This window comes from Eschrichtius robustus, chromosome 13 (assembly GCF_028021215.1).
Source record: "Eschrichtius robustus isolate mEscRob2 chromosome 13, mEscRob2.pri, whole genome shotgun sequence".
In the NCBI taxonomy this organism is placed as follows: Eukaryota; Metazoa; Chordata; class Mammalia; order Artiodactyla; family Eschrichtiidae; genus Eschrichtius; species Eschrichtius robustus.
Window position 1 is genome coordinate 27,925,342 of NC_090836.1, and position 12,898 is coordinate 27,938,239.

The window sequence follows — 12,898 nt, forward strand, 5'->3', positions numbered from 1 at the left end:
TAAAAGATACTAGATTAAAAAATATTTACAGTTCCTTCTGGTCCTGAAGGAAATAAGCAGGGCATGTTCTAACTGTCATGTTGCTATTCAAAATATCTTAAAATTTGCCATCATAACCAGTTTAGCTGCAGTCTTGTTTCACACCACTTTGATCAGGGACATATTTCAGTACGTGTAGCAGGAAATTCTCCTGAGCACACGCAGATGGTGCTTCCTATTTAGTACCTAACACACAGGAAGATTTGAACATTTTCAAAGGAGTGTCTTTCATTCTTGAGGTTTCTGGTTAATATGACAAGTAACTATCTGTGACTTTTACAGGTATGTTAGTAATTTTATAACAGAAACTATGACTTCATATTGTGGTTTAGTTACTTAGTCACTTCAGGAGATCATACTTCTTATACAACTATACCTGTTTCATCCTTACTTGATTGCCTGTGCTTAATGGAGAAGAACTTTTGTGTACAATGAAAAACAGAAAAATTTTATCTGACATTAGAATTTATTATAAGGTCTTTATAGATTTGAGTTCTGCTTGGTGTCTTCTTAAATTTAGTTGTATTTCATGAACCGGTAGTGAACTCTGGTACAGAAGGTAGTATCAGAACAGGTGCTATGTGAGACTTGACAGTGGCTCAATAACAGCGAGTTATTTCCTTTTTATAATTTGTCTTGGTGTAATAGGAAGAGTGCAGCTTTGTCTAAAAAATGGAAGCAATTGAAGAAGGTGGGACTTTTAAGTCTTTGGAATTATATACATGGCTGAAATTTTATGATGCTGGAACTTGATTTGAGCCTGGGGTAAGTAAAGGGGCACAAGTTGATTCTTGCTGTTTTTTTTGGCTTCAAAAGTGAATGAACAATGTTAAAAAGTATTTTAGAAAATATGGTTTATCTCAACTGTGATAACTTGAGGTTAGCTAACATTGAATTAGGGGGACATGTATTTCATAATTACTCTTTCCTGAAACAAGATGCCATATGAATATTCATTTTGAAGGGATCTATGTTTTATATGGTTTGATTTTCAAAACGTAAACAATTATAAATATAATAGCATTTAAAAAGCATAAAAAGAGTAAAGATTAATAGTATTTTAACTGGCCTCTCTCAAGTTATGCCCTACAGTTTAAAGTTAGGCACTCCTACTTAATTCCAAAGTGTTTATCTGTAACACGGTACATATTCAGACTATAGCAGAGATCTGCCTGGGGCTGAAATATGAGCTTATCTAAAGGTCATAGCAAAATGACAGCAGAAAGGAGGATGAGGAATTCTGATCATTACAATTACTATAAAATATTGTACTCACTTGTGTTTCCTTTTTTCTCCTGGAGACTGCAAGTATAGGTTTGTTCTGGAACATAAGTGGTGACATAGGATGCAGAAAGAAGTGGCTAGGAATAAGGAATAGAAATTGTAAGGTATTTAGTGACGGCCTTCCTTCCAGATAAAGTATTTCCACAATATTTCTATTTCCTACTACTTGAGAAAAGAAAAAAATAATTTCTAAAGACTGGTTTTGAGCCTTTGTATAGTAATTAATAAGACAGTCTGCCTCATAATTTCATCTTCTCTCATGGCTTCACTGTTGCCAATATTCTTGAAACACCATAAATCCTAAAGAATCCTCCCACCCTGTCCACCCTTACCTGCAAGCCAACCCTTCCTATTTCATTCCAAACAAATTCCTTCTAGGAAATTTCCTTTGCATTAGGTGGGATGTTTTCACTATCCAAGTTTTCATGTCTCTAAAATATATTAAAATGTGAAATCAATAATGCTCACCCTCCTCACAAGAAAGTCCATTAAATTTGATTAAAAGTATAAATTTATGCAGATCAAGTGCCTTAAAACCTAGTGTACATCCTTTTATTGAAGTGGCTCTGATGCATTTTGAGTTGGTGGTCATCTTAACATCCAAACATTTTTCAGAAGAGATTAGTTCTTTGAAGCTGTTGGTTGCAGGAGCATATTAGACCAAAAAAACCCCCCCAAAACCTGTTACTAAATGTGAATTTTCTTTCTGTACTGGAGTTTAAAGGACACAAACAGGTGTTCATTCTTTGTTATGCTACTTTCGTAGTCAGTGGAATAACCTATAGTGTTCACAGTTGCTTTAAGTATATGTACCTGATCCCATACCGATGTGGCTGGATAATATTTTGAGATATTTATTTATTTATTTATTTTTTAATCCTTCATTTTCCCCTTTCTATTCTATCCATTTAAGCTGACAGAAAGTTCCGTGTGTCAGTGCCTGGGGGAAGTCAGGGAGGAATGCAGAATAAGTCTGGAATTTTTGTGGCTTTTATTTCCAAAAGTCAAAAACCTAGAGACAGGCTAAAGTTTGAGGAAATAAGCTTGGAGAAAGTGACAGGATTCTCCTTGTTAAGGAGGGCCCTCATCCTGGGCGGGAGAGCCTGGGTTGTTGGCCCTGTTTGCAAGAGGAGCTATGGCCCTGTTTGCAAGAGGAGCTATGCCTGGCCTCAAGGAGATGGTCCTGATGTACCTCAGGCCTGGAGTTCCTGGCCTCACCAAAGATGCCTCTGCTCCATTTGAGACAGGGTAGTGCCTCAGCACTAACTGGAGGCCTCAGAGAACTGCCGTGGGCTTGACCAACAAAGATGGCTAGAGTGATCAGAATAGGTTGGAGATTATTATTTCCAGGGACTCATGAAGGATGATCAAATTTTGATGGAAACCTGGAAGGGGAAAGAAAGGAGCCCAATGATGATGGAGAAGCAATTTTCCACCATTCTAGTTGTTAAGGACTCAGAAGTTTGTTCATTCACTTGACAAATTTTTATTAAAAGTATTCAATGAATCAGGCACTGTTCTAATGACTCAGACACATTCATGAACCAAAGAAAAATCCCAGCCCTAGTGGAGATGAAATTGCTTATGAAGTTATGTTTCGCTGAGTGGTCCTATTCTTCATCAACTTCCTTTTTCTGACCCAGGGTCCTTTTCCACCCCTAGGCCTTGGAGCAGAGAGAGGGAATGACTCCAAGGTTATTGTTCCAGGAACATGCAAGTTAGGATGGGGCTATGGGAGAGAAGCATTGTGGAGAATATGACCAAAGAAGGACACCCCTTGTGGAAGAGTGATGTAGAGTTAAAGGGATCCTGGGCCCAAGAATTCAAACTGTTCTTCCCCTTTCGATCTGCAGTTATGTCTTCCTTCACAATTGCAGCATTGAATTTTTTTCCTAAAATAACTCTTTCCCCAACATCTTCTTTTCTGCTCTGAGTTTGGTGATAGCTGGTGCAGTCCACACCAACATTTTGTTTCACAGGATCATGCTTCAGGGGTTATTGGCAAGCCACGGGAGCTACTTATTTGTTTGACAATGTGATGGGCAAAGTGAGCTTGTCTCCTAGAAACAGAATGTTGGAGACACCAGTTTTGATTGTATTTTGAAAAGCTTAGTGCAAAAAGAAAATGTCTTCAGGCAAGATAATTTTGGAATTTTCCTATTTCTCAATTTACCTTAGTAATTTTCTGGTCTCTTTGACATAGTGTACAAATGAGGCAATCAACTCATCATTGTCTTTCCATCATGGCCAACTGAATTTATGTCTCCATGAGAGAAGAAGTAATACAATAAGCAATCAGTCTATGTTTTGTAGAGCATTTCCATTTTGATTCAATCTATTTTTGTATTTTTCTTTTTAGTGTCTTCCGTATAGGCTTCATGTGCTTCTGTGTAAGCACTATGGCCAATTATCGAATGAGAAGCAAGTCTGGAAACATCTTCTAACTATTCTATAATGAGAACAAATACCTTACATTTACTTGTCTCAAACAGAAAAGTCAAACATCACTTCCTTTATCCTCAGAACAACAAGAAAGCGTGGTTCTGATTTGTGGTACAAAGGACTAGGAGTCATAGAACTGGGTAGTTGTCTCAGCTCAGCCTCCACTAGCTGTACTCCTTAGATAAGCCACTTAACACTATAGGCCTTAGTGTCCTCATTTTACAGATAAAAGGGCTAGAGTAGGTTATCTCTAAAATCCCATCCAGCTCTAAAATTCTAAGATGCCTGTTTGCTATTAGATTAGTCAAAGTTCTCGTTTATTGTTTCTTAACTTTATCTTCATTATTTAAGCTGCCATGCTAGAGAGGACGTCAAAAGTGTGTTCATCTATCTCCTCCCCTATTGATTTACTTACGTAGTAGAAGCAAGTTTAAGTCAATGTCTACATGGCTGTAATTAGAGTCAAATTCTTTTATGATAACATTTGAAAAATGAAGATTTAGAAAGTGGCAATTCACCAATGAAACATGGATCATATTTGCAGAAATGTTTAGTTTTAGTCCATAGTGATCTCATTCAGAGCTGTCCATGGGTGAGAAACCAAACTGGAAGGGTCTCACTAACAGAGAAGACAAATGAGAATGACTCCTCTATATGCTCAGAGCTATTTTTTCTGAAACCAGAGGAAATCTTAGGTGCCCATGCCCCTCTTCATTATGCATTTTATGAAACTTTTCTCCAAGCATGGAGTTTAAGGAAGATTTAAGGTAGCGGGAATCAGGGACACTTTTGTTGGTGTCAGATTGTGACCAAATACATACACTAATTGAGACACCTTCCCTATGAACTCCTAATATCATTTTATACTGCACACTTGAGAATGCATCCTGTAAGTAGGTGACCATAAGCCCTGGTTTAGAGGCCTCTTGTCTCAGCCTAATTCTTTCTCTTTCTCTCTCTTTCTTATTGAAGTACAATTGACCTACAACACTGTGTTAGTTCCTGGTGCACAACATAGTGATTTGATATGTCTATACATTTCAAAATTATCACCACAATAAGTCTAGTTACCATACAAAGTTATTACAACATTATTGACTATATTCCTCACACTGTACATTTCATCCCTGTGACTCATTTATTTTGTAACTGGAATTTTGCACCTCTTAATTTCCCTCACCTATTTCACTCATCCCCCACTCCCCTCTCCTCTGCCAACTACTTGTTTGTTTTCTGTATGTGAGTCTGTTTCTGTTTGTTATATTTGTTCCTTTGTTTTTTAGATTCCACATAAAAGTGAAATCATATGGTATTTGTCTTTGTCTGATTTATTTCACTTAGCATAATACCTTCTAGGTCCATCCGTGTTGTTGCAAATGGCAAGATTTTGTTCTTTTTTAAGATTCCATCATACACACACACACACACACACACACACACATTCCACAGTTTCTTTATCCATTCATCTATCAGTGTGTACTTAGGTTGCTTCCAAATGTTGACTATTGTAAATAGTGCTGCAATGAACATAGGGGTGGGTATATCTTTTTGAATTACTGTTTTCCTTTTATTTGGAAAAATACCCAGGAGTGGAATTCTTGGATCAGATGATAGTACAATTTTTAATTTTTTCAGGAACTTCCATGCTGTTTTCCGTAGTGGTTGCACCAACTTACTTTCCCACCAACAGTGTACAAGTGTTACTTTTTCTCCACATCCTCACCAACACTTGTTATTTCTTGTCTTTTGGATAATAGCCATTCTGACAGATGTGAGGTGATATCTCACTGTGGTTTTGTTTTGCATTTCCCTGATGATTAGTGATGTTGAGCATCTTTTCATGTGTTTACTGGCCATCTGTATGTTTTCTTTGAAAAAATGTCTCTTCATGTCCTTTTCCCATTTTTTAATCAAGTTTTTTTTTAATGTTGAGTTGTATAATTTTGGATATTAACCTCTTATCAGATATATGGTTTGCAAATATCTTCTCCCATTTAGTAGGCAGCCTTTTTATTCTGTTGGTAGTTTCCTTTACTGTGCAAAAGCTTTTTAGCTTGATTTAGTCCCATTTGTTTATTTGTGCTTTTGTTTCCCTTGCCTGAGGAGACATTTCCAAAAAATCATCACCAAGATCAATGTCAGGGAGCTTACAGCCTATGTTTTCTTCCAGGAGTTTTATGGTTTCAGGTTTTACATTAAGTCTTTAATCCACTTTAAGTGTGTTTTTCTGCATGGTGGGAGAGAGTAGTCAATTTGATTCTTTTGCATGTAGCTGTCCAGTTTTCCCAACCCCATTTATTGAAGAAGCTGTCTTTTCTGCATTGTATTTTCTTGCCTCCTTTGATGTAGGTTAATTGCCAGTCTAAGTGTGGGTTCATTTCTGGGCTCTCTATTCTTTTCCATTGATCTATGTGTCTGTTTTTGTGCCAGTATCATACTGTTTTGATTACTGTAGCTTTGTAGAATAGTTTGAAGTCAAGGAGCATGATACCTCCAGCTTTGTTCTTCTTTCTCTATATTGTTTTGACTATTGGGGGTCTTTTGTGTTTCCATACAAATTTCAGGATTATTTGTTCTAGTTCTGTGAAAAATGTCATTGGTATTTTGATAAGAATGTCATTGAATCTGTAGATTGCCTTGAGTAGTAGGGTCATTTTAACTATATTAATTATTCCAAATCCATGAGCACAGTCTATCTTTCCATTTCTTTGTGTCATCTTCAATTTCTTTTCTCAATGTCTTATATGATTTATTCCTAAGTATTTTATTCTTTTCAATGCAATTATAACTGGGATTGTTTTGTAAATGAGTCTTTCTGTACTTCCTGGACCTGGATGTCTGTTTCCTTTCCCAGGTTAAGTAAGTTTTCAGCTAATATTTCTTAAAGTAAGTTATCTGCCCCTTTTTCTCTTCTCCTTCTGGGACCCTTACAATGTGAATATTAGTGTGCTTGGTGTTGTCCCAGAGGTCTCTTAAACTGTCCTTATTTAAAAAAATTTTTTTTTTAATTTTTTCTCATCAGCTTGGATGAGTTCCACAACTCTGTCTTCCAGTTTGCTGATCTGTTCCTCTGTATCATCTAATCAACTATCATCTAATCTTTTTTCAAATTATTCCCTCTGTGCTGGGTCTTGAGTGTGTGAGAATTTCATGTGAGATTTTGCATGTGCCCTTTAAGAGTGGAGTCTCTGATAGCACAGGGAACTCTACTCAGTACTCTGTAATGGCCTATGTGGGAAAAGAATCTAAAAAAAAAGGAAAAAGAGAGAGAGTGGATATATGTGTATGTGCAACTGATTCACTTTGCTGTACACCTGAAACTAACACAACATTGTAAATCAACTATACTCCAATAAAAATTAAAAAAAAAAAAGAATGGAGTCTCTGTTTTCTATAGCCCTCCAGCTCTCCTCTATGTAGCCCCCCCCCCCCCACCACCCTCTGGCCTTCAAAGCCAGCTTTCCCAGGGAGCTCATCCTCCTGGTGCAAAACCCCCAGGCTGGGGAGCCTGATATGGAGTCTGGACCCCTCGCACCTTAGGGAGAACGTATGCACTTGTGATTATCCTCTCCTTTGTAAGTTCACTTACCCTGGGGGTGTGGGTCTTAACTATACCATGTCTCTGCCCTTCCTACCTGTCTTGTTGTGGTTCCTTCTTTATGTGTTTAGTTGTGGAAATTTGTTCCTGCTTGTCTTTAGGTTGTTCTCATTGATACTTGCTCTGTAAATAGTTGTAATTTTGGTGTGCCCATGGGAGGAGGTCTTCCTACTTTGCCATCTTGGCCACCTCAGAATAATTCTTAATATGGCCCTTTTACTCTCAAAAGTGTGCTGTTTTGACAATAAATTATATGGTATTTCTATCTAAAGTTTCTACCCTGGAAAACCAGTTAATCCAAATTTTTTTTATTAGTTAGGAGTTTTTAATATATTTTTTGGAGGATTCTTGGATATGAATTTATTCTCCATGTTAATATGAGTTTTTAATAGTCAAAATGGTAGGGTGAATGGGCATACAGAACTGGAACATTGAGGTGAGTCCTACAATACTGAAATGGCAACATGTATAAAGAATAATGAGGGACTTCCCTGGTGGTCCAGTGACTAAGACTCTGCGCTCCCAACTGGGGGCCAGGGTTCAATCCCTGGTCAGGGAACTAGATCCCACAGGCCGCAACTAAGAGTTTGCATGCCACAACTAAAAAAAGGTCCCACATGCCGCAAAGAAGATCCCGCACATGGCCGTGAAGATCTCGCGTGCCACAACTAAGATCCAGCGTGGCCAAATAAATAAATAAAATAAATAAAATAAATAAATAAATATTAAAGAATAATGAAATGTTTATATATTTTGGTCTTGATCATATGGAATACAGGAGGATGGGCACAAGGATTGAATCAGGTTTATTATTTTAATAGTGAACTGTTGGGAGAAAATGAAATATCTAAAGGTAGAGGACTGATTAATTATATTACAGCATAAACCCTACTGGTTTTGTAGCCACTAAAATTATGGTTATAAAATATTAAGTAAAATCAGAAACAAAAGTATACCTATTTCGGGACTTCCCTGGAGGTCCAGTGGTTAAGACTCTGCGCTTCCTCTGCAGGAGGCATGGGGTTCGATCCTTTGTCGGGGAACTAAGATCCTGCACGCCATGTGTGGTGCAGACAAAAAACAAGTATACATATATCATATTAAGGTGGGAAAGAATTCTCTAAGATTAAAAATAATGGTAGGAACATACATGAAGAGATTAAGAATTTATGTTTGTAAAAAAATACAATGATAAAAATAAAAATATAATGCATACAAGAAACATCTAACTTATTAAACATATGTCAGATATGTAAAGAGTGCTTAGTAATTAATGAGAAGAAGGCTAATACTCTAATAGGTAAATGAATAAGGAAATCACAACACACATACACACAAAGCCCTGTGGCCAATAAAAAAATTTTAGAAAATGCTCAGGCTCACCAGTTATTAAAGAACTGTAGTTTAAAGCCATATTTTCCTCATATAAAATGTTTTGGTGTTTGAAGTGACTGACTGACTTATAAGGCAGCAGGAGTTGATCTTATAAAACTGAAGATATAGAAGATTTAAAGCATATCTCTATATAAATAAGTCTGCAATACTACTCAGATGAGGGATTGGGCAGCCTTGCAAGCACAGAGTAAAAGGTCCACAAGGAGAACCTTGGTAATGCTCACTCAGCCACTGTCCAGGGAAGAGAGGGAGATGTAGCCTTCTGACTTGGAATATATCCATGGTGATGACTGGCAAGTTGATCCATAATGTAGAGTTAGATAAAAGGGGCAGGAGTAATAATAATGATATACCAATAATAACAATAAGCTTTGAATGCTATGTGATAGGCCTTGTGGTAAGTGCTTTACATGCATTTTTTAATTCTCACCAAAAACTCTTGAGAGAAATTTCATTATTTGTATTTAGTTCACAGATGAAGAGACATCAGTACTTGAATCCAGATCCTTCTGACAACAAAGAACATATAAGATTTTTAAGTAGTTTTTCACTCAAGAGATATGTCTTAGACCTGTATTAGATTCATGAGAATTTAACAGAGGGGAAGACAGATGACTCTTGTCCTTATAGAGCTTTAATTTATAAAAAGTCTTTAATCCATTTTAAGTTGATTTCTGTGTATGGTGTAAGATAGTGGTCCAGTTTAGTTCTTGTGCATGCGGCTGTCCAGTTTTCCCAATACCATTTATTAAAGAGATTACCCTTTCCCCATTGTCTAGTCTTTGAAGCCATCTTTCTGATGCTCTTTCTGCTGGCAAACAAGCCATGGAAATGTGTCAAGAGGTGAAAAGGGTGACTGTAGGGACCAGACTCAGTGTTCTGGTGTCTAGTGCTGAGAGGCAGTTATGGAAGTAGTAGAAGCAGCTATGGTTTGCTGGTTCCAGCTTTCTGATCCCCCTATTACTGAACCACAGAAGCTCCAGTGGCAGCCCCTTAACTCCTACTCCTTTGTTCCTTCCAACAGTCATGATTCCTTATTAAATCCCTTGTCTTAAATACCTGGAGTTGTTTGTTTCCTGCACTGAATCTTGACTGACATCTCAATTCTCATTTGACTCACTTCACTCTCCTGGTTCTAGTTTCATGCTCCCTAAGCAGCCATCCTATCGTGATTTGATAGGCAGTCTGTGTAATGGCTAAGTATAATCTCTGGAATCAGATTTGGGATCAGATCTTCTACAATGATCATAGGCAAGTCACTTAACCTGTAGGAGTCTCAGTTTCCTTACTGTAAAATATTAATAGTGATGCTAATATACCTCACAGGGTTGTCATGGAGATTAAATGCCACCTTGTATAAATGCTTTGTACATAATAAAAGTTGATAAATGACAGTTGTGTTATTCCTATTGTTATTGTTGTTGATATTACTAATGTGTGTCTGACTTTCACACACTTTCTTTGGACTCTCAAAGCAGAGGACAGGCCCTCATGACCTAATCAAAGCCCTGTTCTTAGACATCACTGTTACTATATAGCTGTAAGATGATATATTTTGTAGTTGTTAAAATAATTTTTAGAACAATTTCCCACAACATACATAATGGGTGACATTCACATGCATGAAAACCACATGACCTTTGCTTTTACCTCTCATTCCAGAAAGCATGTTAGAATTCACATGAGCAAAAATGACATTGTTATTGCAATACATCTAGGTATATATGCATTTGTAATTTATGCTATAATTTGTTAAATAAAAGCAAAGTGATTCACAAACTTTTATACATTTCCATTTTCTCACTGCTCAACTGATGATGATATTTTCTCAACTTTCCTGAATAATTTTCTCTCTTTACCTGGTGACAACTGCTGTTCTCTGGTTGGACCCCCGTCACTATGCTGTGGACTGGAAAATGTCTCCAGGCAGAAAGCTGAGGTGATCATAGGGCTCACTTCATTTTACTCTCTTCTCCCAGTGATCAAAGTCCTGGAATGTCTGTTGCCTCAGGTCTAAAGCCAGTTGTTTCACATATTTTTGTTTAGTTTTCTAGTTATTTACAGTGGAAAGACAAGTCTGCTACCAGTTACTCCATCTTGGTGGAAGTAGAAGTGCCTCTATAAATATTTTTGATTGACTCATAAAATGTGAGAGGAATTATTAGAACATAATCTCTGTTTTTCTACCAAATTTCTTTTGTGGTTCCTCAGGCACTGAAGATGGCTCTTCCTTTGGGTCTAAAGTGTCAAGATTATAGTTCTTGTCCCTTTGATCGTTTCCCTGCCGGTCTTGGATCCCAAATCACCACCAGGATGACACTAAGTTTCTTAGTATAAAAAACAATTTTAAATTTACCACACATGGTAGTTTTTAATGGCTTTTTAGTTTCTTAAGGCATACATGTAATCCTTCTTACTTCAAGCCTTAACTAACTTAATCCTTGATTTTTCTCATTCTTTTTTGACTTCTTTTCTTTTGCTCACTCTTATTAGCAGTCTACTTTTTTTTTAAACATCTTTATTGGAGTATAATTGCTTTACAATGGTATGTTAGTTTCTGCTTTATAACAAAGTGAATCAGCTATACATATACATATAACCCCATATCTCCTCCCTCTTGCATTTCCCTCCCACCCTCCCTATCCCACCCCTCTAGGTGGTCACAAAGCACCGAGCTGATCTCCCTGTGCTATGCGGCTGCTTCCCACTAGCTATCTATTTTACATTTGGTAGTATATATAAGTCCATGCCACTCTTTTACTTCGTCCCAGCTTACCCTTCCCCCTCCCCGTGTCCTCAAGTCCATTCTTTACACCTGCGTCTTTATTCCTGTCCTGCTCCTAGGTTCTTCATAACCTTTTTTTTAGATTCCATATATATGTGTTAGCATACGTTATTTGTTTTTCTCTTTCTGACTTACTTCACTCTGTATGACAGACTCTAGGTCCATCCACCTCACTACAAATAACTCAATTTCATTTCCCTTTATGGCTGAGTAATATTCCATTGTATATATGTGCCACATCTTTATCCATTCTTCTGTCGATGGACACTTAGGTTGCTTCCATGTCCTGGCTATTGTGAATAGAGCTGCAATGAACATTGTGGTATATGACTCTTTTTGAATTATGGTTTTCTCAGGGTATATACCCAGTAGTGGATTGCTGGGTCATATGGTAATTCTATTTTTAGTTTTTTAAGGAACCTCCATACTGTTCTCCATAGTGGCTGTATCAATTTACATTCCCACCAACAGTGCAAGAGGGTTCCCTTTTCTCCACACCCTCTCCAGAATTTATTGTTTGTAGATTTTTTGATGATGGCCGTTCTGACTGGTGTGAGGTGATACCTCATTGTAGTTTTGATTTTCATTTCTCTAATGATTAATGATGTTGAGCATCCTTTCATGTGTTTGTTGGCCATCTGTATGTCTTCTTATTTGCAGTCTTATTTTCTCTCAGGCAGTCTATTTTGCATCACATTTTAACATTTAAAGACATGCATTTACATTGATTTTTTTTTGGCCATGCCCTATCACTTGCAGGATCTTAGTTCCCCAACCAGGGATTGAACCCGGGCCCTTGGCAGTGAAAGCATGGAGTCCTAACCACTGGACAGCCAGGGAATTCCTGCACTTACATTGATTTTACAAAATATTGTTCCCAGAAAAATTGACAGGATGCACATGCAAGCAAGAAGGGAATGATTTCTTTTAGACACCACCGGGATTCAGCACAAGATGGAAAGGACCTGGAAGCCATTCAAAGACTGGATAAATTGCCAATTGGCTAGAACACTGGAAAGTAAATTGGGATTTCCCACATGTAAAAAATATTAAAAAGACATGAATAGAAATAAGACATCTATTACTTTTCACTAGAAACATAACTATTATTTTTAATTTTTTCACTAGGAGAGAATTTTATTTTAAAAGTGTCATTTTAAACTTCATCCTCCTTCCCAAGCAGTGCAGACACTTGTGGATGGTTAACAAATGTCATTACCCCCAAATTTGGGATTTTGCCGATCAATTTTGACCTCTTCTGAAAAAATGGTTGGTAGAGTGTGTTATATTACTGTTCTACTTTCAAAATATCCTTGCTGACTTGTTCGTTAAGTCTGTCTGTTTCATTTTGTACT

At 37.2% G+C, this 12,898-nt stretch overlaps 1 long non-coding RNA gene across 1 annotated transcript in view; it reads left to right on the plus strand.

The window, feature by feature from the left end:
• The window catches only part of LOC137775235 (uncharacterized), an 85,626-nt gene that overhangs the window by 2,150 nt on the left and 70,578 nt on the right, over positions 1 to 12,898 (plus strand). The window contains exon 2 of the long non-coding RNA XR_011075989.1: positions 688 to 804. This is a non-coding gene — a long non-coding RNA (uncharacterized lncRNA). The remainder of the gene's footprint in view (positions 1 to 687; positions 805 to 12,898) is intronic.